At 48.7% G+C, this 23,883-nt stretch overlaps 1 protein-coding gene across 1 annotated transcript in view; it reads right to left on the bottom strand.

Moving 5' to 3' along the window:
* Positions 1 to 23,883, bottom strand: part of LOC111944857 (uncharacterized) — a 45,586-nt gene that overhangs the window by 19,349 nt on the left and 2,354 nt on the right. The window contains exon 2 of the mRNA XM_086865139.1: positions 3,881 to 3,918. The gene's annotated coding sequence lies outside the window, so the exon portion shown is untranslated. The remainder of the gene's footprint in view (positions 1 to 3,880; positions 3,919 to 23,883) is intronic.

Below are 23,883 nucleotides of genomic sequence, written 5' to 3'. Positions count from 1 at the left end.
CCAGGGTGACATCCCAGCAGTGCCCAGGCTGCCAAAGAGCCGGGATGTCACCGACACTGCCAGGGGCTCCTGTCATGGGCACAGTGGGAGCTTCAGGCAAAGGTTATTAGAGAAGCTCCTGTTGGGTCACCAGGTGCAGAAAGGACCCCCAACACCCCAATTACACCACAAGATCCCCCAAGCCAGGACCCCCAGGCTTTCTAAACTCCCTCTGTGAGAGGTGCCTGGGAGTGCCTGGATCCAGTCCCAGCCCCAGACGTTGTCCGTGATTTCTGTGTAAAGGATTATAGAGGTGGAATTGAACCTTTGTACAACTTTGTTCCTCAACATGAAGAACAGCAAAGCAGAAGTACTTCTATAAAAATAGGTATGATTAATTATGATGAGGGCTAGACAAGGAAATCAGAATTATTTACTCCACTGTATAGGAGCTGTAACATCTATTTTAAAATAGTGCTCTGGGAAACAGTTTTGGAGCAATTGTATTAAAGCAAAGCCAGTTATTAAGTAGAGTTGGGTGTCACTCCCCTAGTCCAAGGACCATGGGCAAATCTCTTTAGCTCAGCCTCAAGCAGTGACCTTGAGGGGTGTCTCCACTCCAAGGAGGAATCTCCACACCACCCCAAGGAGAGAAATGTCAGGAGATGCTGCCATTAAAATTTGGGACGGGGCTTTTGTGGTCTGAAGTGCTGCCCTGTCAGTCAGATGTGCCCAGGCCGTGCCAGCTCAGCAGCTCTGCAGAAGCTCTCCGTGCTGGCACTTGGTTGTTCCTTTCTCTGGGCATTTGAGCAGCTCTGCCACAGCTTCAGCTCCCTCTCAGCCTGTTGAACTTTGGCATGGAAGAGTCAGCCTGCTTTCAGCATGATTCACCCCAAAAGCAGCGTGAGCCCCTCTTCATTTCCCACCGGGGGCTTTGCAAACGGGGCCCTGTTGGAGTTGTTTGAGCCCATTGCAGGCAGAGCCTCCTGTTCCAGCAGGAACTGCCTTTGCTGTGCCAGGAGCAGGGCAGGTCCCGCTGCAGGAACAGCCCCAGGCCAGCCCCAGCACAGGGCAGGGCTCGGGCACAAGTGCAGAGTGCCGTGCTGGGAGTTGTGCCAGGGAGAGCCTGAGGCACCAAAGGCACCTTGGCAGCAGCAGCAGCTCCCTGCAGACCATGGCCAGAAGGCTCCCTTGGCACCCCGGCCTGGTGGCCAGCACTGCAGAGCTGCTGGCTCAGGGCTGATTTCTGCCTGGGCTCTGCCCCAGCCCACAGAGTGGCACCTCAGCCCTGACTCTGGCACAGCCCTTGTGCCTGGGCCCTGCAAAGCCTAAAGGTCACTTGTGCCACCCTGCTGCCCATCCCTGCATCTGACACTGCCAGTTCTGTACTCAGGGCTGCCTCCAACACTGAACCCCCTCATCTACAGCCTGAGGAACCAGGAGCTCAGGGATGCCCTGAGGAATATGACAACTTGGTGCTTTTCAGAAACAATCAGGTGCCTGTTGCTTTGTGCATGGCATTCAGAACAGAACTCATTGCAGGCCAAGACTGTTTTGCGCCATGAGTCATTTTTGTTATTCTATTTGTGTATTATATTTTCCCTTTTTTTCTCTTTACTTTTGGTAATATTTTCCATTAAGGTGTGATAAATGAAGATGTTACCTATGAAATAAGTTGTAACTATTTGGAAAATTATTATTATAAAGCAATAAAGGGAATTAGTGTCACAAGGCAGATGCACCCCTTTGTAGATGCTATATGTTAAATATAGTATACAGGACGTAGTTTTAAGATAAGTGATGTTTCAAGACAAAATCGACCATGAGATAGACAAAGTTGGAATGACTTCAGGCATAGGGCCTAAACTCTGGTAACTGTGCATGCCCAGAGGGTGTGGAAGTAATTGCCATATGAAAGGGAGATGGGAGGAGCCAAGAAATGAATATGCATGAAGCAAATTGTGCAATCTTATGCATATGGAATACCTTGGGGGATAAATAGAGAATGTACACCTTGTGATGTTTGCACACGTCTTTGGAGCATCAATCCCCCCTGTGCCCGGGAACCTGTCAATAATAAATAATCAAAGCTACTTTAAAACTCCTGCAGTTTTAGAGTCTTTCCATGTGTCAGTTTTGGGGAGCCAGGCAGGAGTCCTCTCTATCCCCCTGTGGGAGCACACGGGGGATGGACTCCCCAAGGCGCGCCCCGGGATCTTCTCGGGGTACTCCTCAACTGGTGCGCTCAGCGCAGGGATAGACGAGGAACCTGCTGCCCGTGGATCAAAGGGTTTGTATTATAATCCAGCCTCGGGGGGTCTGGACTAAAGGGCTGCTGCTGCTGAGCCCCAGGGAGACGTCCCTGCGCGTAGCCTCGTCCCTGCTGGGGTAAGGTGGGCTTGCAAGTGACCATGGGTCAGTGAGCGGTGCAGGGACCGCTTGGGCTGATTGCGCGGCCGGCAGGAGGGGACCGGCTGGGGCCGGCAAAGGGGGGTTCATTGACCAAAGGGATTGGCCACTGGCAATTCTGGGGGTGGCTGGAACAAACCCCTGTGTTAATGCTGCTGTTTGGTGAAGTGTGTTATGTCCAGACTTTTGGTTCTGTGTGAGTGACTGAGACAGTGGCTGAGACGTGATTAGGACAATTAGAAGTGTAGTGCATGATGTTAAGAGTATAGTTCTGGGCTTTTTCTCTTTCAATGTAGGATTTTCAGTGGTCATTGTGTATTTTTGCAGAGCTTTTAGTGATTTGTGTGTATTTCTGTAGCAATACTGCTCTCTTGTGTCAAAAGTTATAATCCCAGCACACTGGTAACTTTCCTGCACTTTCTGTGTTGGATACGCTGGGTGTTCAATCTTATTAGTCATAACAAGCAGTGGAAGGGCTGAAAGAACGCTCCAAGCCTGGCAAGGAAAATTAAAGGACTACCTCTGCCCCAGAGGATTGGCCTGGACCCTTGGGAGTTTGTAAACCCAGGGCACCACTGGACAGACAGAGGGAACGAGCGGGTGTTATTAGAGGGAGTTTATCAAACTTCTGCCAGAAAGATCACAGCTTTGGACTGGGAACAGCCCTCTCCTAAAGATCTGGAAATGCCAGAAGGGACAGAAGGGATGCCAGGAATAGTGTGTATTTGTGCTCTTGGGGTGTTTCACTCACAACAGGGACAACATTTTGCGTGGGTATTATTGCAGTGTAAGGTTTGTGCACCATGCTGGCACTGCTCTTCTGCCCAACAGCCCAGGGGGTGCCCGCAGTGTGAGCGAGGACAGGTTGGTCGTGAGCCTGAGATCTTAAAGCTTGTGTGTGGAAGGACCCATTTTGTGTCTCAGACTTGGGTTGTGCACAAAGAAGAGGGGGGAAAAGACTCTGAGAAATTGTGAGGAAATATTTAGGTGGAAATGGGATAAGACAAGAAGGAGAAGATAAAAGGGACAGGACAGAGCAAAGAGGTACCGAGAGCCAGCCCACTGGGATGTGTCTTAGCACATTGGAAAGAAATCACAAGCACTGGGGACACTGAGTGTAGAAGAATGCCTTGCTTCTCGTGGCTATTGCTCCCTGGAAGGCCTGCACAACCCTGACTTTGAGTTAGCGTGAGTCCTTGGCACAACATTGTGCTAAAGATCAAAGGAAATAGGATGTGAATGTGAAATCTGCAAAATGGATCTTGTGAAGCCCACTAAATGTATCTTATATAGCCTGATTAATGTATCTTATGAGTTCTGCTAGAAGTACCTTATGGAGCTCGGGTGTCAGGAGCTGGACCAATACTAATGTGGAAACTGATGCGTGAATAATGGCAATTATCCAATCATAATAGAACAAGTGTTGCGTGTTACCTTACTGAATACTATAAAACTGTAGCTGAAACTGCAATAAAGTGGAACAAGTACCTACCTCATACTGAGTTGTCTCTTGATTCCTGAACCCGTCTCCTGAAATTGAGAACAAAAAGAGTTCAATAAAATATTGTTCTCACTGGTTGCTGTTGGATCGCCTGGATGACGGAGCAAGGGATCCACTGTGACTCCACGGAGTGTCATGGAACCGTGGAGACCATTGTGACACTGCAGGGCCTCATGGAACCATTCTGACACCAAGCTGGCTGGGAGTGTGGATGTGCTGGAGGGCAGGAGGGCTCTGCACAGGGAGCTGGACAGGCTGGATGCAGGGCCCAAAGCCAACAAGGTGAGGTTGAACAAGACCAAGTGCTGGCTCCTGCACTTTGGCCACAACAAGGCCTGCAGTGCTCCAGGCTGGGGCCAGAGTGGCTGGACAGCGGCCAGGCAGAAAGGGAGCTGGGCCACTGATGGACAGCAGGCTGGACATGAGGCAGCAGTGTGCCCAGGTGGCCAAGAAGGCCAATGGCCCCTGGCCTGCATCAGGAATGGTGTGGCCAGCAGGAGCAGGGCAGGGATTCTTCCCCTGTGCTGGGCACTGCTGAGGCCACACCTCGAGTGCTGTGTCCAGTGCTGGGCCCCCAATTGAGGAAGGCCATGGAGGGGCTGGAGCGTGTCCAGAGAAGGGCAACAAGGCTGCTGAGGGGTCTGGAGCACAAGTCCTGTCAGGAGTGGCTGAGGGTGGTGGGTTTTAGCTCTAGCTAAAATCACTAGATTACTTCCTTCTTTCTTGCTGTGAGATATGGATTAGGAGAAGGGCAAAACAGACTTAAAACAGAATAGGAATGAAGAAACGTTATGATCAGGACTACAAGAATAAAAAGCAAGAATAAAAGCTTTAGAAACCTTTCCTCCCCCCACACCCAACTTTTCCTTTCCCAAGTGACACAGCAGAGACAAAACCTGGGATGTTAAAGCAGTGCCACCTATACAATAGTCTTTTCATCAGTCTGTGCAGGGAGAGGAGTTTTTTCTTGTCATGCCATGGAGAGTTCTCCACAAGAAACAGTTTTCTCGTGGCTTTTCATTTCTACAAATGTCAGTCACCCAGGCACAAACTCTGCCTTCTCCTCCCATTTTCACACCACTCAGAGGTGTGTTCATGGGCTATGAGCTCAAGGGGTAATATTTTAAGGATGAGTTATTCAAAGGCAAAACTCCTCTTCATCTCTGAGAATAGAGATTTTCTTCTTCTCTCCCTGGGGACAAAGGGTCTTCATCAGCTCTCATCTCCCTCTCTCTGTTCAAGCTCTCATGGGATCACAGCTACTCCACCATCGGCTTGGCTTCATCAATGGATACCTTTGCCCAGATCTACAGCTTGAATACTTCAATTCCACCCATACTCTTTCATGAATGAAAGGAGTTATTTTTTATAACATTATTATCCATCTCCATGGCCCTAACAAAAGACTTAGGTAATAATAATTTCACCTTATTAGAGCATCTCCTCATCCTCCTTCCATCTGAGGCTTGATTCCTTCTTTTACTGACCTTGATGTTTCACGTTGTCTTTTTCCGTGTCACTTGGTTCTTTTCTTTTCCTGGAGAGAGGATTAAAGTCTGCAGGTCTCCTGTGTGTAGTGCAAGGGTTAAATGTGTCCCAAGCCATGGCAGGCAGTGGTGGTGTGGGATTTCAGGTGTGGCTGGTGCCAGCTCTCAGGAGCTGTCTGTGCGGGCCGGGGGGCAGGGGGGGTGTTGGCGAGTGTCATCAGCTGTGGCCTGGCCCAGCCTGGGGGCCGGGGGCTCCCCTGGGAAGGGCTTTGGCCACCCCGCTGGAACGGGACCCGGAGGGCTTCCCGGGAAAGCCAGCAGCGCAGCAGAGCCTGGCCTGGCCTGGGGGGGATCCCGCAGTCTCCATCTCCCCCCGGGAGCAGCTGGGCTCCGGCCCAGCCCCCCCCAGGCCGCACAGGCCACGGGGGAGCGGGGCCAGCCACACCACAGCTCTGCTGCCTTTCAAGGCTGCAAAGAAAGAGACCAGTTCCTGGGCTTGGGTGTTTAAAAGGTGGCATTCACAAAGGTGAAGTTACTTTTCAGTGGTGCAGAATGCTGTCAGTTGTCAGAACTGGCCAGCTATTGGCTTGATCTCAAGCACAGCAGGAACTCCCCACAGCCTCTCTCAGAGGAATCACTGCTGTGGGTGTTTCCCACTTCTTGCCCTAAATGCTAAACTACCACACCCTTTGATCGTAACATAATTCTCATCATTCATAGGCATCAAGGCCTTATTTAAAACCAAGTAATTTGTTCCAGTATCAACCAACACTTCTGCTTTATCACCCTGAAAATTAAACCTTCTGATAAGGTTTTCATAGTTTCAGTTCCTTTCCCATGAGAGTCCGGTAAACAAAGGTTGTTTATCATATTCCTTCTGAGAAATATTTTTTGTTGGACGTTTTGCATGGCCAGTGGGTTTGGGAAGGTGGTGACTTGGTTCGCCAATCCTTGGTCATTGCCAAGAATCTATAAATACGGGAGTCAGAAAATAATGTTACTTTTTCTTTTTTGCTATACCATTAAGACATGTCCATGTGAATCATTCTGTGTCCTTCAGCAACACTAATTCTTTTTGCTTATTCCCCCAATTTCATTTTTATAAACAGGAGGTCTGTTGGGGTGCATTCCCTGGGTCCCCTTCAGTCTTCTTGCGGATGTGTGACTGCAACCACCCCTCCTTTCCCTTATTTCTTTTGGCCATCTCACTTCCACTTTGGACACTCATTTTTCCAGTGATCAAATTCTCCACAGTACACATATTGGTCTCTACCCCGTCTAGACGGGCCTCGTTTGGGTGGTCCTTGTCTGTGCTTTCCTTTCCCTTTTCCTTCCTCCTGTACCACTGCTACTAGCTTCTCCATTTCTTGCTTCTATCCCTCTTCTCAATTGCTGAAAACTCTCCATGCCTCTTCCAAGAAGGCTTCTAAGTTTCACCCATCTGCCCCCCAAAGCTTTTGGAGTTTACACCTCATGTCCCCCGTGGATTGTTCCAGAAATAGATGAACTAGCTGCTGTATTCCTACTTCAGAGCCCGGCTCCAGTGGTGTGTGTCTGTGCATCGCGTCCTTCCAAGGATCTGGGAATTCCCAGGGAGATTCCCAGGGACTTGTTTGATTGCATATAAGGCTGCCCAGTTCATGGTTTTAGGTCCAGCCCTCTCCACTCCCTTCACTCTCCACTCCTGGCAGCTTTCTGACTTTCTCCTTGCACTCTACTGGTTTGGATCCCATGGTGGGTCCTGGAGAGGAAAGTATTCTTTTCCATCCATTTGTAATGTTTGATAATTGTCCTTTGCCAGGTCCCCTGCTGGTTTTAGAACCAATTGTTTCTCAGTTTTGGTTAATGCATCCAATAACAATTGTGTGTCCCTTCAATCTGGGTTATGTTGTTTGACTATATATCATAAACATTGGCAGTATTTATTGGGTCACTCTGATAATTGTTTGTGCGGTTTTCTCACACCTCTGTGTTGAGAGGAGCAAAGGGTTCCTGAACTACCATTGTCCCTTCTGGTCCTATTGCTTCCCACAAGGGTGCCTGTAGTACCTGCTTTCTGCTCCAGGATGCAATCGGGCTACCTGGGGGTGTTGGGGCTGATGCCCCCTTAAAGCTGTCGGGAGGAGGTGGAGGGGAAATGGAGCTTGCAGGTGTGGAGGGGGCAGAGGGGCAAATGGAGCTTCCAAGTGCACCTCTTCCTCCTGCTGCCTCCTAAAGGGAGGGCTGATTAAATGAGTACAGTTCTGTTCTTGCTGGGCTGCTGCTGGATAGGCCTTACTCAGCCTGATGCACCTCTGGCCGAGGCTGCAGCTCCAACAGCACCGTTTGAGCTTCCCTTTGTTGGCCTGATTTTCTTTCTCAAGGGCCAACACCAAAGGATCAGAGGGGGCTTTGATCCCACAGTCCCTCTGCCATTCAGGGTTATTCCAGAGGGAGAAAAACATATCATAGCCCCAAAGCTCATCCCCCTTCCCCTGGTGTCTAAGGAAAAGCTTGAGCTGCTATAGATGTACAAAACACTCGCAGTGAGAGAATTCTCCAGGGTCAAGCTGTTCAGGTATAAGGAATTTATTATTTGGGTAGAGGGAGGAAGAGACCCGTTTCTGCTGCCAGCCTCGGCGTACACGTGGTCAGGGGGAGAGAGACTGGAGAGGGGAGAGCAAGAGCCAGGGGTAAGAGAGTGGGGAGGACAAGAGAGGAGAGCTTAAAGAGAGAGGGGGGAACAAAAGAGTGAAGTTCTTGTTACAATACATTATATCCTTTTCCATAGTGAATGTTCTAATTCGCAGTAACCAACCACAACAACATACACCCACTAAAGAATTTACATATAGCCTATAAGAATTACTACATTACCATGGAGTGTTACATTTCAAATTCTAAAAGCTTTACAAATTCTTCTTTTGCTGCTTGACCTTTGGATTCTCTGTCTGCAGAAGGACATTGTTTCATCAACAGGGATTCTCCTTTAGCTGGCTAAGCTATTGTTCTGTGGTTATACACTAACTAGTACTCAGCATCTTATGACTCAAAGCAAGCTTTCAGTTCTATTTCCATTCTAGGCTTCATATTTTCAGAATCTTTTGCTAAACAATACTATTCATATGGTTTCACTGTTTCATCCTCTCCTACACTTTTTATTGCTCAAACCCCCAGTTTTGGGCAAAACTGTTCCTTTTGGGAGCCAAATTTTCCCTTCTGGGTCCACATTTCCCATCTGAGCACCCAAATTCTGGTTTTTTAGGCCTAAATTCTTCCTTTCAGCGCTGAAACTCCCCCTTCTGAGTCCAAACTTCCCTTTTTGGGGCACCCCAATTCTACTTTCTTGTTCAAATTTCTGGCTTTTGAATTCATATTCTGCTTTCTGTGTCCATGTTTCCCACTAAATCCCAAATTCCCCTCTTTTGGTCCAGACTTCCCATCAGGGCACCCAAATTCCTCTTTTTTAGGCCAAAATTCTCCCTTTTAACACCAAATTTCCACTTCTGGGTGCAAATTTCCCATCTGGGCAAATAAATACCTGTTTTTACTCACTCCAATTCCACTTTTTGGGTACAAATTTCTCACAGACAGTGCCCAAATTTCTTCTTTTTGTTCCGAATTCCCCCTTTTTGGTCCAAATTTACCATTTCGGCACCCAAATTCCCACTTTTTAGGCCCAAATTCTCCCTTTGTGGACACAAACTCCCTTTTATTCTGGTCCCAAATCCCCTTTTTCATCCCAAATCTCCCTTTCTTGCCCCACAAACTGCTGCCGTTGGCTCACCTGGGTTGACCTTTTAGCATCAGACTCCCATTGTTTTTTTTAATCCAAACTCTCATTTTTGGGTCCAAACTGTCTCTTTTTGTTACTCTAACCCCCAGTTTTGGGCCAAACTGTCAATTTTGGATCTGCATTCCCCTTTCTGGGTGCAAATTTCCCATCTGGACACACAAATTTCCATTTTTTGGGACCAAAGTCCCCATTTTGGCCCCAAATTCTTCTCTTTGGGTACAAATACCCTATCTGAGTGCCCAAATTTCCCCTTTTTAGGACCAAATTCTCCCTTTCAGCACCAAAACTCCCATTTGGGATCCAAATTTCCTATCACTGCACCCAAACTCCCCCTTTTTTAAGCCCAAATTCTCCCTTCCTGGGCCAAAAGTCCCCATTTCAGGTACAAACTTCTCACCTGAGGACCCCAAAATCTCCTTTTTTCAGCCCAAATTTCTGGGTTTTGGACCCATATTCTGCTTTTTGTGACCAAATTTCCCACTAGATCCCAAATTCCCCTGTTTTGGACCAAACTTCCCATTTGGGCACCCAGATTTTCCTTTTTAGGACCAAATTCTCCTTTCTGGAACAAAACTCCTTTTTGCTGGGCCAAATTCCCCTTTTTCATCCCAAATCTCCCTTTTTTGCCCCAAAGTTTTCCTCTGCTGTCATTGGCTCACCTGGGTTGACCTTTTAGGCTCAGAATCCCATTATTTTTAAACTAAAGTCCCATTTTTAATTCTAAACTGCCCCTGTTTGTTACTCAAACTCCCAGTTTTGGGACAAACTGTTCCTTTTTGAGCCAAACTCCCCTTTTTAAGTCACCCCTGGACAGGTCCAAATTCCCCACCTGGGAACCCAGACTCCCTGGGTTTTGGCCTGAATTTCCCTTTTTCCAGTACAAATGATCTCCTTTTGGCACCAATTTTCCATTTTTGGGTCCAGATTTCTCACCTGAGTACTCAAATTCCCCATTTTTAGCCCCAGATTCCCCTTTTTGGACCCAAATTTCAAACCTGGGAGCCCAATTTCCCCTTTTTTGGACCCAAAGTCCCTTTTTGGGTCCAAACTTCTCATTGGGGCACCCAAATTTCTCTTTTTTAGGCCCAAATTCTCCCTTTCTGAACCAAATTTCTCCTTCTGGCTCCAAATTTTCCATCTGGGCACCCAAATTTCCCATTTTTAGGCCCAAATTTTCCCTTTCAGAACCAAATTTCCCCATCTGCCTCCAAATTTCCCATCTGGGCACCCAAATTCTACCTTTTTTTTAAGCCCAAATTTATTTTCTCTGGCCCAAATTCCCTCTTCCTGAATCCAAACTCCCCATTTTGGGTCCAAATTTCCCATCTGGGCACTGAAATTCCTATTTTTTACCACTTAAATGCCACATTTTGAGTCCAATTTTCTCCCCTGAGTGCCCAAATTCTACCTTTTTTCATCCAAATTTCCCATCTGGGCACTCAAATTCCCCTTTTTAGGCACAAATTGTCCCTTTTTGGACACTAACTCCCTTTTATTCTGGCCCCTAATCCCCTTTTTCATCCTAAATCTCTCTTGCCCCAAATTTCCCCCCTGGCTGCCATTGGCTCACCTGGGTTGACCTTTTAGCATCAGACTCCCATTGTTTTAATCCAAACTGTCATTTTTACATCTAAACTTCCCCTTTTTGTTACTCAAACCCCCAATTTTGGCCTAAACTGTTCCTTTTCCAGCCAAATTCCCCTTTTTCGGTCCCAATTTCCCATCTGGGCACCTGTGAAAAACGATGTTCACTTTCCTGGTTAATTTTGAAAGGTTCAATTAGAAATTCAGAAGGAGACAAAGACAATAAAGCAAAGGGTTAAAAGGGCCAGGTGCGTGGCCCTCTGCCAAGAGCACCCCTGGTGCTTTGGAAACACCCTTTATATCCCATTTCTATTGCATCACCTGATGCACATTCATAGACTTTATGCATATTCAAACTTTCCCATTAACTACTTTACATTTCCCAGAAACTGTTTAGCATGGCCACTCCTTGGGTCCGCCTTTTTACAGCATGCCTGTGTCTTGGTTTGTGGTTTTAATCCTCTTCTTCTCCCCTTTGAATTTGGGCCTTGGCTCCTTCTTTGCACAGCCGCTGAGTGTTGATAGCAGCAGGGTCCCCATCATCTGTTCACTGGAGTTATCCCAACTGAGCAGACAGTTCAAACATCCTCTATCGACTGTTACAGCAAAGCCATTGGAACGTGATACATACAGCATTCATCTGAATCCTTGTGAAAAGCCAATATTAAAATATGTATTTATAACAGCTTCTAGGAAATGCACATTCCTGTTCTAAAGGATGTATTTTATTCCTGCTCTCTTTGGAGCAGAGGTGATTGCAGCATTCTGTGATTGATATTGACCCAGGGTCTCTCCTCAGGAGGTCTGGCCTGCTCAGAGAAGCTGTGCCTTGAGGTGTGAGCCAGTGTGGACAACCTTGCTCCACATTCCCCAACCCCATCCTCTGTGTCCTCCCTCACCTGGGACCTGCTTTGCTTGGAGAGCTGCCTGCACTCAGGAAAGAGAGGTTTTTCCCTTTTTATTTTGAAGCAATCTGAGACTCCTAAGATTCATTGTTGAAAACAGACGCACTCCTCAAGTGTGTGCCAGCCCAAGGTGCCACCAAGGAGGTTCCCCTTCCCCAAGGCAGAACCCTGCAAGGAATGTTTGAGACCTTTGCACTCCTTGACTGAGGCCCTGCAGTGTCACAGGGGCCCCTGGGTTCCAGGAGGTTCTGCACTGTCCCAGTGGATATTTGGCTCCCTGGAGCCCCACGGTGTCACAATGCTCTTTTTGGTGTCACCAGGCCCTGATGTGTCACAATGGGCTTTTGGTTCCATGAGGTTCCGTCCTCAGCAATGGTCTCTGTAGTTCCAAAGTGTCACAAGGGCCCCTTGGTTCCAGGAGGTTCATTGGTGTCACCATGGTCCCTTGGCTCCATCAGGCATCCCAATGTCACAAGGGCCCCTTGGTTCCAGCAGGTTCCTGGAGCAGGACTTCCCCTGGGCCACAGAAGGGCTCCTCTGCTCTGTGCAGCAGCTGGGGCCATAACTCAGGGCATCTCCCCCTCACAGCAACTGGGGAGATAACCCAGGCCGCACATCTGTCCTGTCCTGACTTCTCTCTGCTGCCAGGGAGCTGCAGTTCCCAGCTGCCCAGAAACATCTTGCCTTGAGAGCAGCCTGAAGGGAGATGAGCCTTGGATTCTGGACTGACACACACTTCACTTTACAAACTAGAAAAGCTACACAAAACTTGCACAAAGCACAACTCTTCTGCATCGTCCCTGGAAACGGGTAGGGCTTCTGTGCCAAGCCTGGATGCATCTTGGTGCTTCCTTTCTGGAAGCTGAGGGAAAGAAAGGGCTCCAGGTGTGCTCCACCATCAATTGGGTGCTGAGTTCCATTGACTCCTAATCTGTGCCAGCTCTTCACGAGCTGTAATATAGGGAACTTGATTGTGCACTGGGTTTGTATCCACTAGCACTTCTTTGGGTTATCCTGTGGAGGAAGCAGTCTGTTTAAAGTCTCTTGTCTGATAATCTTGAGTCCATTCAGTAAATAATGCATTTTCTAATAGACCTAATGGGGTATTCTAAAGAACTTGGGAGCAAGAGCAATTTGGGGTGCAGGTGGCCTGAAACAGAGCTCCTGCTAGAAACCTGAGCATAAGGCAGAACTTGGCTAAGCATCCACTCTATTTGTAACAACATATTTCATTAAAAAAATACAGAGAGAGAAGATCTTTTTTCCCATTTATTCTTTTCCTGTTTATGCACTGGTATCAGCAATCCCCAGTTGATATTGATCCCCAGCACCTCCTCCTGCACTCTGAATAGATCTGAAAATCAAGACCCTTCATGGCTGACAATCCATCAGACTTTGTCCCTACCCCCACGCCACCAATTCCCTCATCCAAGCCCTGGCACTCAGAGCAGCCTTGTGCAAATCTGAGCTCCCTCCCCTCCAGGCTGTGCCTGCAGCTTTCAGCTCCTTGGCTCCAACTCCCACCTGCTTTCCTTGCAGAAGGAGCTGCCCCAGACACAGAGGGATGTTCATTCCTTGTCAGCAAACAAAGCAAGGGAAGGCACAGCTCCATCCAAACAAAAGTCATTCCTCTGCTGGATATTCAATCCACTTTGCACAGCAGACAGTCTCAGTGCAATGGAAAACACCTTCTGTGCCCAGCACAGGTGCCAAGATGCCCCAAAGGCTCCGTGCCCCGATTCTGCCCAGATTTGCTCTTTGCACACACGAGGCACACGCTGAAGTCACGAGCTGCCTCCATGGCCAGAGGGAGGAAAAGAGAGAAAGTGGCTGAAGAGCTCTCTTGTGCAGAGCCACAGCTGCACTAATCCCAAACTGCTGGGATTGCTCCCAGCAACTTGATCCAACAGCCTCTGCAGCATCTGTTCCCCGGCTCAAAATCTGTCTGGATGGGCAGGCCCGAGGAGTGCTGGGGAATGGAGCCACATCCAGGGGTGTCCCCAGGGCTCAGGGCTGGGGCCAGCTCAGTTCAATCTCTTTATTGCTGCTCTGGCCCAGGGCACCCAGGGCACCCTCAGGCAGCTGCCAGGGGATCCCAAGCTGGGCTGTGTGGGAAATGCAGGCACAGAGAGCTCTCAGGGCCTGGAGCATACAGGCCCAGAGACAGAGATGGACACAGAGTTTGACCTGAGAGCACAGGGAAACCTTGGGGCTTTACAACAATGAAGCTGTGCAAACATGGTGTAAGAATAAGAGCTTGTAATTCAAGCCAAAATATGTTTGAAACGTGCTTTCAGCAAGTAGAAATATGCTTTCTATAAGTGAATAAATATGTTCAGTAAGATAATAGAGATTTTGAAGTTTCACATATAACCTGTTCTAAAGTCAGTAAGGAATCACAGATACAGCAATGTAAGTTTCTGTAGTGTTCTATGGTTGGATAAGAAAAGACACATTGCAGCAGCATCGTGTGAGACAAAGCAATTGATGATTGGTTTATGAAGATGCTGCTGAGCTTTTGTGTGACATCTTGATTGGTTAAAAAGTTTATAAAAGACATTGTAACTAGAGTTTAGGTGGTTTCTGAGGTGATGGTGTTGAATGTAACACCTTAAGTGTCTCACCCTTCCCTGAGACTGATGGACTATGCAATAAAATACCTTTTCAAACATCACTCAGTTGGTCCTGTGTGCTCTGATCCCAGTAGTCCTTTTCCTCATCTTGGGTAACCTTATCCCCCCCCCAATAAGGAATGGGGGTTGTCCTTACTTAACCTCCTTTGCCATTAATGTATTGATAATATTATTTTGATTAACCTTCACAGAAGCAGACAGGTTAAGTCCGAATTGAGCTTTCACCTCTCTCATTTCCTTGCTGCATGACCTAAAGACATCCCTGAATATTTCCTGAGTTTCCTGCCCCTCTGTCCAAAGGTGATGTGTCCATGGTTTTCCCTGAGTTCCTGGAAAAAGCTCCATGCCCAGCCAGGCCAGGCATTTTCCTCACTCATTCATCTTTTGGCACACAGGGACAGGCTGCTCCTTCCCCCTTAAGTTTACTTTCCTGAGGTGTGTCCATCCTTCCTGGACCCCTTTGTTTTTAAGGGCTGTTTCCCTTACAAAAATCAGTACCTGATTCAGTTCTCCCCAAATCTGCATCCTGAATTGGCCAAAGTCTGCCCTCCATAATTCCAGTGTAGAAGTTTTGTTGCTGCCCCTCCTTCTGTCCCAGAATATTGAAAACTCGATTATTCCATGGTCACTGTAGCCCAGGCAGCCTCTGACCACCACATCTCCCAGCAGCCCTTCTCTGTCTGTGAACAGCAGGAGACACAGCTTTCCTTGGCACTGGGAGTGTGCCCAAAATTCCCTAAAATCCAAACTGCTCAGCACCAATGCAGCATTGAGAAGCAGCATTCTTGATGTGGCCGGATGCTCGGGGGGACAGCTCCTCCCAAAGCCGGGCATGCTGAGCACAGGGAAGTTTCTGTTTCTGTTCTGTATTTTGCACACCCCCATTCATTGATTGTCCCAGACTAAACAGACGTATGGTAATCATGAGACCAAAATGATGAACATATTTCCCCTCCCCTTTCCACATGCATTCTTCTGTGCTGGGGTCTCTCTGCTGGTCCCTGCTGGGGCTGGAGCCCAATGTTCCAGTGGGCCTGGCTGAGCTGGCAGGACACTGAGGCTGGAGAACTTCCAGTTCCCCTCCTTCCACCATGGGCATTGTGTGGTGTCCATGGGCCAGTGGGTTTGGAGAAGGAGCAGTGTGTGCTCACCTGGAGTAGACAATTGATCATCTGGTGACATGAGGTGACAGAGTGGGCTGTGACATCACAGAGTGGGTTATGTGAGGTCACTGAGCAGCTATGACATCATAGGCTGTCTGTATGACATCACAGATATGGCTGTGACATCACAGAATGTGCTGTGACATCATGGAGTAAATTGTGACATGACAGAATTCACTGTGACATTACAATGTGGCTGTGTGACATCACAGAGTGGTTTGTGACATCAGAGACCAAATGTATGAGGTCACAGAGCAGGCTGTGATATCACAGGGTGGAGGTCTGTCATCATAGAGCAGGCTGTGACATCATATAGATGGCTGTGAAATCACAGAGCTGGCTGTGACATCACGGAATACGCTATGATGTCATAGACAAGTTGTGTGACATCACAGAGCAGGTTGTGACATCACAGAGTGGTTTGTGACATCACAGAACAGGCTGTGACATCACGGGGTGGAGATCTGACATCATAAAGCAGGCTGTGACATTATGATGTGGCTGTGTGACATCACAGAGTGGTTTGTGAACACAGAGACAAATTGTGGAACATCAAAGAGCAGGCTGTGACATAACAGAATGCTCTATGACATCATAGTCCATTTCTTTGACATCACAGAAGTGGCTGTGACATTACAATGTGGCTGTGTGACATCACAGAGTGGATTGTGACATCAGAGACCAGTTGTGTGATGTCAAAGAGCAGGCTGTGACATCACAGTGTGGAGGTGTGACATCACAGATCCCTGGCTGTGACATCACAGTGTGGAGGTGTGACATCACAGAGCAGGCTATGACATCACAGAATTCGCTGTGATATAACAATGTGGCTTTGTGACATCACAGAGTGGATTGTGACATCAGAGACCAGTTGTGTGATGTCAAAGAGCAGGCTGTGACATCACAGGGTGAAGATATGACATCACAGAGATGGCTGTGACATCACAGATTTGGATGTGACATCACAGAACTGGCTGTGACATCACATATTTTGCTGTGACGTCACACAGATGGATGTGACACTACAATGTGGCTGTGTGACATCCCGGAGTGGTTTGTGACATCACAGACCAGTTGTGTGACATCACAGAATTCACTGTGACATTACAATGTGCCTGCGTGACATCCCAGAGTGGTTTGTGACATCACAGAGCAGTTGTGTGACGTCATAGAGCAGGCTGTGACATCACAGGGGGCTGTGTGAGGTCACTGCGTTGGTCACTCTGCCCCAGCCCCCCTCACACTGACCCCCCCCAGAGAAGTCCAACACTGTCCATGCCCAGTGGGGTCCCCTGTCCCCCGCTGTCCCCCCGGTGCTCCTGGAGCCACAGCCTAAGGATGTTGCACAGGATCCAGCCCAGAGCCTGGCACGGGGACAAGGGGCCGGGGCTGTGTGAGCAGGACATCAAGGACATGCATGATCCCGGTCCCTGGGGCCTGGCTTGGGTTCCCCAGGGCAGGAAAGATGTCTGGCAGCTGCAGCAGGCTCACGCCAGGGCCTCCAAGCTGGGGCTGCAGCCCTTGGGCTGTGAGGAGAGGCTGAGGGAGCTGGGCTTGTCCAGCCCGCAGCAGGGAAGGCTCAGGGGCTCCTCATCCCAGCCTGGCACTGCCACCCAGGAGCTGATGGAGAACACAGAGCCAGGCTCTTCACCGGGGGCTGGCCAGAGACAAAAGACAATGGGGGCAAGGGGAAAGAGGGGACAGCAGCCACGACAGCAGGAAACCTTTGTTCCCATGGCCTCAGCCAGGTGCTGACATGCTGCCCCCTCCCTGTTCTTTGCCATTTGCCAATCCACACAAAATCAAGCCTTGAACCACCTGCTCTGGGCCTGTTGCTGACACCTTGGGCTGCAGACTTGCTGAGATCCTTTCCCATTCAGCTCTCTGATGATCCTGGGACAATGCTGGTCCCTGTTTGAGACTGGAGCAGAGCAGATGGGACAGGAGCCCTCCAGGGCTGTACGGGACCTGCAGCTTGTGAGGTGCACAAGAACATCTAATTAGATGGGTCAATTTAGTACTTTTAAAAAATGTCAAACTTTTCCCACCGGGAGGAAGCAGGAATATCCTGGAATAGTACAATTCCAGGAAAAGGAATACTGATCTTCCCTTCCATTTTTGTCACCAATATTCTGTTCTCTTATTTCATGTCTTTCCTCATTCAGGAGTTTCCATCTCTCCTGTTTAAATGGCCGTGTCTAAGGACATCTCTTAACGAGAGCAGCTGCATCCGTGTCCTTCCCATTGCTCCCAGACTTCCTCCTCTAGCTGCACTCTGGGCATTCCAATGGCTCTCAACTGAGTGGCTTCACACTGGGAGCTTCAGAGAGTTGCCCAGCCTTTCTTTCAGAACTTCAAACAACTCATCATGAAACACCTTAATTGTGCTTATGGCCCTTACAATTCCCTTTGTCTTTATCTAAAAATGTTCCTGTATGGATATCCCTGGTGGATAGTGGGCACGTCAGATGCTGCTGGGTTGTCTCACATTGCTGAGGGAAGAGTTTTGATGTTTTTCAAATGGTATCATGTTTCCATTTTTTCTGTTGGCCATGAAGAGAAACTTGCTGTGCCTCTGAGTGTCCCCAGTTGCTGAGCCCCAAAGGACACAAAGGCGCTGAGTTGTGGTTCCCAGTGCAGTGGTGGCACTTGGAGCTCCCTCCATAGGCACAGCAGAGCTGCCGTGTCCCACAGAGTCCCTGGCAATGCAGGGATGAAGGGAACAGGCCAGGCTGTGGGGATCAGGGCCAGGGCACGGCCAGGGATTTGGGCTGGTTGTGAGGCCAGGGCAGGACGCGGCCCTTGGCCTTGCTGAACCTCATCCAATTGTCCTGGGCCCATGGCTCCAGCCTGCCCAGATCCCTCTGCAGAGCTTCCTGCCCTCCAGCACAGCCACACTCCCAGCCAGCTTGGGCTCCCCTGGCAGCTGCCTGAGGGGGCCCTGGGTGCCCTGGGCCAGAGCAGCAATAAAGAGATTGAACCGAGCTGGCCCCAGCCCTGAGCCCTGGGGACACCCCTGGATGTGGCTCCATTCCTCAGCTGCTCTGGGGGCCAGGGCTGGGATGAGAGCCCAGCCCTGAGATGGGGGGCTTTAGGGACAAAGGCTGATGGATTGACAGCCATCAAGGGACTTGATTTCCAGATCTGTTCAGAGTGATTTAGGAGGTGCTCAGCATCAATATCAACTGGAGATTGCTGATATCAATCTATAAACAGAAAACTAAATAGGATAAAAAACCTCATCCCTATTAATAATACAGTATATTCTGTTTGAATACACTTCTGCAATCTGTATAATTAACCACAGAAGAACTGAAGACTTAACATTGAATTATTCCCAGGGAATTGTCTTGTTAGAGCAATTTGAAATCTTAATGAATTTTTGGGACTGAATTCCTGGGCTGAAGAGCTGAAGACTGAACAAGCCTCTGGAGAAGTAAAACTCATCAGGGAACCTCCCTCCAAGTTGCTGAGGATCCATCCTCAGCAGAGCAGGAATGAACAGATCCCAGGCTTTCCAGGCTGCTGAAGAGCTGTGAGCTCACCTGCAGTCCCAGGGGCTCCTTGGGGACATCCCAGGGCTCCTTCATCTTCCTAAGGGTCGTGAGGTGACAGTCCCAGGACTCCAGGTTGACAACAGAGGTGTCTCCACGCTGCCAAGGAGCCAATTTGTCACAGGCAGTGACAGGAGTCCAGTGGTGACATCCCTGTGCTGCTAAAGAACAGTGAGGTCACCAACACTGCCAGGGGCTCCAGGGTGACATCCCAGCAGTGCCCAGGCTGCCAAAGAGCCGGGATGTCACCGACACTGCCAGGGGCTCCAGGGTGACATCCCAGCAGTGCCCAGGCTGCCAAAGAGCCGGGATGTCACAGACACTGCCAGGGGCTCCAGGGTGACATCCCAGCAGTGCCCAGGCTGCCAAAGAGCTGGGATGTCACAGACACTGCCAGGGGCTCCTGTCATGGGCACAGTGGGAGCTTCAGGCAAAGGTTATTAGAGAAGCTCCTGTTGGGTCACCAGGTGCAGAAAGGACCCCCAACACCCCAATTACACCCCAAGATCCCCCAAGCCAGGACCCCCAGGCTTTCTCAACTCCTTCTGTGAGAGGAGCCTGGGAGTGGCTGGATCCAATTCCAGTCCCAGGATTTGTAAAGGATTTTTGTGTAAAGGATTATACAGGTGGAATTGAACCTTTGTACAACTTTGTCTCTCAAAATGAACAGCAAAGCAGAAGTATTTATATACATATAGATAAGATTGATTAGGATTATGACTCGACAACAGGGTCTTAATCAGAATTATTTACTCCACTGTATAGTGGCTATAACATCTATTTTAACATAGTGCCCAAGGAAAGATAAAACATTGAGATGAAAGAGGCCCTCAGGCTCCTGAGCTGGACAGAGCTGACCCAGGGGTTTGGACAGTTCAGAGCCTTCATCCCTGAAGACCCCTCAGTGACCACCAGAGTGAACTGTGCATGCCCAGAGGGGCATGGATCTCATTACCATATGGAATGGGGATGGGAGGAGACAAGAAATGAATATGAATGAGGCAAATTGGGCAATCCTATGCATATGGAATACCTTGGGGGATAAATAGAGAATGTACGCCTTGTGACGTTTGCACACGTCTTTGGAGGATCAATCCCCCTTGTGCCCAGCACCTGTCAATAATAAATAATCAAACCTACTTTAAAACTCCTGCAGTTTTAGAGCCTTTCCATGTGTCAGTTTTGGGGAGCCAGGCCGGAGTCCTCTCTATCCCCCTGTGGGAGCAGACGGGGGATGGACTCCCCAAGGCGCGCCCCGGGATCTTCTCGGGGTACTCCTCAACTCGTGCGCTCAGCGCAGGGATAGACGAGGAACCTGCTGCCCGTGGATCAAAGGGTTTGTATTATAATCCAGCCTCGGGGGGTCTGGACTAAAGGGCTGCTGCTGCTGAGCCCCAGGGAGACGTCCCTGTGCGTAGCCTCGTCCCTGCTGGGGTAAGGTGGGCTTGCAAGTGACCATGGGTCAGTGAGCGGTGCAGGGACCGCTTGGGCTGATTGCGCGGCCGGCAGGAGGGGACCGGCTGGGGCCGGCAAAGGGGGGTTCATTGACCAAAGGGATTGGCCACTGGCAATTCTGGGGGTGGCTGGAACGAACCCCTGAGTTAATGCTGCTATTTGGTGAAGTGTGTTATGTCCAGACTTTTGGTTCTGTGTGACTGACTGAGACAGTGGCTGAGACATGATTAAAACAATTGGAAGTGTAGTGCATGATGTTAAGAGTATAGTTTTGGGTTTTTCTCTCTTTCACTGTAGGATTTTCAGCAGTCATTGTGCATTTTTGCAGAGGTTTTAGTGATTTGTGTGTATTTCTGTAGCAATACTGCTCTCTCGTGTCAAAAGTTATAATCCCAGCACACTGGTAACTTTCCTTCGCTTTCTGTGTTGGATACGCTGGGTGTTCAATCTTATTAGTCATAACAAGTGATGGAAGGGCTGAAAGAACGCTCCAAGCCTGGCAAGGCAAATTAAAGGACTACCTCTGCCTCAGGGGTTTGGCCTGGACCCTTGGGAGTTTGTAAACCCAGGGCACCACTGGACAGACAGAGGGAACGAGCGGGTGTTATTAGAGGGAGTTTATCAAAATTCTGCCAGAAAGATCACAGCTTTGGACTGGGAACAGCCCTCTCCTAAAGATCTGGAAATGCCAGAAGGGACAGAAGGAATGCCAGGAATAGTGTGTATTTGTGCTCTTGGGGTGTTTCACTCACAACAGGGACAACATTTTGCGTGGGTATTATTCCAGTGTAAGGTTTGTGCACCACGCTGGCACTGCTCTTCTGCCCAACAGCCCAGGGGGTGCCTGCAGTGTGAGCGAGGACAGGTTGGTCGTGAGCCTGAGATCTTAAAGCTTGTGTGTGGAAGGACCCATTTTGTGCCTCAGACTTGGGTTGTGAACAAAGAAGAGGGGGGAAAAGACTCTGAGAAATTGTGAGGAAATATTTAGGTGGAAATGGGATAAGACAAGAAGGAGAAGATAATGGGGGCAGGACAGAGCAGAGAGGTACCGAGAGTCAGCCCACTGGGATGTGTCTTAGCACATTGGAAAGAAATCACAAGCACTGGGGACACTGAGTGTCGAAGAATGCCTTGCTTCTCGTGGCCATTGCTCCCTGGAAGGCCTGCACAACCCTGACTTTGAGTTAGCGTGAGTCCTTGGCACAACATTGTGCTAAAGATCAAAGGAAAACTAAGTGCTAATGTGGCAATGAATAGGATGTGAATGTGAAATCTGCAAAATGGATCTTGTGAAGCCCACTAAATGTATCTTATATAGCCTGCTTAATGTAGCTTATGAGTTCTGCTAGAAGTACCTTATGGAGCTCGGGTGTCATGAGCTGGACCAATACTAATGTGGAAACTGATGCGTGAATAATGGCAATTATCCCATCATAATAGAACAAGTGTGGCGTGTTACCTTACTGAATACTATAAAACTGCAATAAAGTGGAACAAGTAGCTACCTCATACTGAGTTGTCTCTTGATTCCTGAACCCGTCTCCTGAAATTGAGAACAAAAAGAGTTCAATAAAATACTGTTCTCACCGGTGGCTGTTGGATCGCCTGGATGACGGAGCAAGGTGGCCCCCAGTAGCACAGCACAGTACAACACCCTGCTGCAGTTTGTTGGGGAGGATGAAACAGGGAAACCTTATGAATATGATTGTTTAGCAAAAGATTCTGAAAATATGAAGCCTAGAATGGAAATAGAAATGAAAGCTTGCTTTGAGTCATAAGATGCCGAGTACGGGTTAGTACATAACCACAGAACAATAGCTTAGCCAGCTAAAGGAGAATCCCTGTTGATGAAACAATGTCCTTCTGCAGACAGAGAATCCAGAAGTCAAGCAGGAAGAGAGGAATTTGTAAAGCTTTTAGAGTCTGAAATGTAACACTGTATGGTAATGTAGTAATTCTTATAGGCTATATGTAAATTCTTTAGTGGGTGTATCATGTAGTGGTTGGTTACTGCGAATTAGAACATTCACTATGGAAAAGGATATAATGTATTGTAAGAAGAACTTCACTCTTTTGTTCCCCCCTCTCTCTTTAAGCTCTCCTCTCTTGTCCTCCCCACTCTCTTACCCCTGGCTCTTGCTCTCCCCTCTCCAGTCTCTCTCCCTCCCTGACCACGTGTACGCCGAGGCTGGCAGCAGAAACGGGTCTCTTCCTCCCTCTACCTAAATAATAAATTGCTTATACCTGAACAGCTTGACCCTGGAGAATTCTCTCACTGCGAGCGTTTTGTACATCTATAGCAGCTCATGCTTTTCCTTAGACACCAGGGGAAGTGGGATGAGCTTTGGGGTTGTGATATGTTTTTCTCCCTCTGGAATAACCCTGAATGGCAGAGGGACTGTGGGATCAAAGCCCGCTCTGATCCTTTGGTGTTGGCCCTTGAGAAAGAAAATCAGGCCAACAAAGGGAAGCTCAAACGGTGCTGTTGGAGCTGCAGCCTTGGCCAGAGGTGCATCAGGCTGAGTAAGGCCTATCCAGCAGCAGCCCAGCAAGAACAGAACTGTACTCATTTAATCAGCCCTCCCTTTAGGAGGCAGCAGGAGGAAGAGGTGCACTTGGAAGCTCCATTTGCCCCTCTGCCCCCTCCACACCTGCAATCTCCATTTCCCCTCCACCTCCTCCCGACAGCTTTAAGGGGGCATCAGCCCCAGCACCCCCAGGTAGCCCGATTGCATCCTGGAGCAGAAAGCAGGGACTACAGGCACCCTTGTGGGAAGCAATAGCACCAGAAGGGACAATGGTAGTTAAGGAACCCTTTTCTCCTCCTGACACAGAGGTGTGAGAAAAGGTCACAAAGAATTATCAAAGTGACCCAGTAAACACTGCCAAATGTTTATGATATATAGTCAAACAACATAACTCAGATTGAAGTGACACACAATTGTTATTAGATGCATTAACCAAAACTGAGAAACAATTGGTTCTAAAACCAGCAGGGGACCTGGCAAAGGACCATTAGAAAACATTACAAATGGATGGAAAAGAATACTTTCCTCTCCAGGACCCACCATGGGATCCAAATCAGTCGAGTGCAAGGAGAAAGTCAGAAAGCTGCCAGGAGTGGAGAGTGAAGGGAGTGGAGAGGGCTGGACCTAAAGCCATGAACTGGGCAGCCTTATATGCAATCAAACAAGGTCCCTGGGAATCTCCCTGGGAATTCCCAGATCCTTGGAAGGACGCGATGCACAGACACACACCACTGGAGCCGGGCTCTGAAGTAGGAATACAGCAGCTAGTTCATCTATTTCTGGAACAATCCACGGGGGACATGAGGTGTAAACTCCAAAAGCTTTGAGGGGCAGATGGGTGAAACTTAGAAGCCTTATTGGAAGAGGCATGGAGAGTTTTCAGCAATTGAGAAGAGGGATATAAGCAAGA

Source organism: Cyanistes caeruleus, chromosome 28 (genome assembly GCF_971803275.1).
Source record: "Cyanistes caeruleus chromosome 28, bCyaCae1.hap1.1, whole genome shotgun sequence".
NCBI classification, from domain to species: domain Eukaryota; kingdom Metazoa; phylum Chordata; class Aves; order Passeriformes; family Paridae; genus Cyanistes; species Cyanistes caeruleus.
Note: the sequence above shows the minus strand (reverse complement) of the source record. Positions and strands in the feature narration are given on the sequence as shown.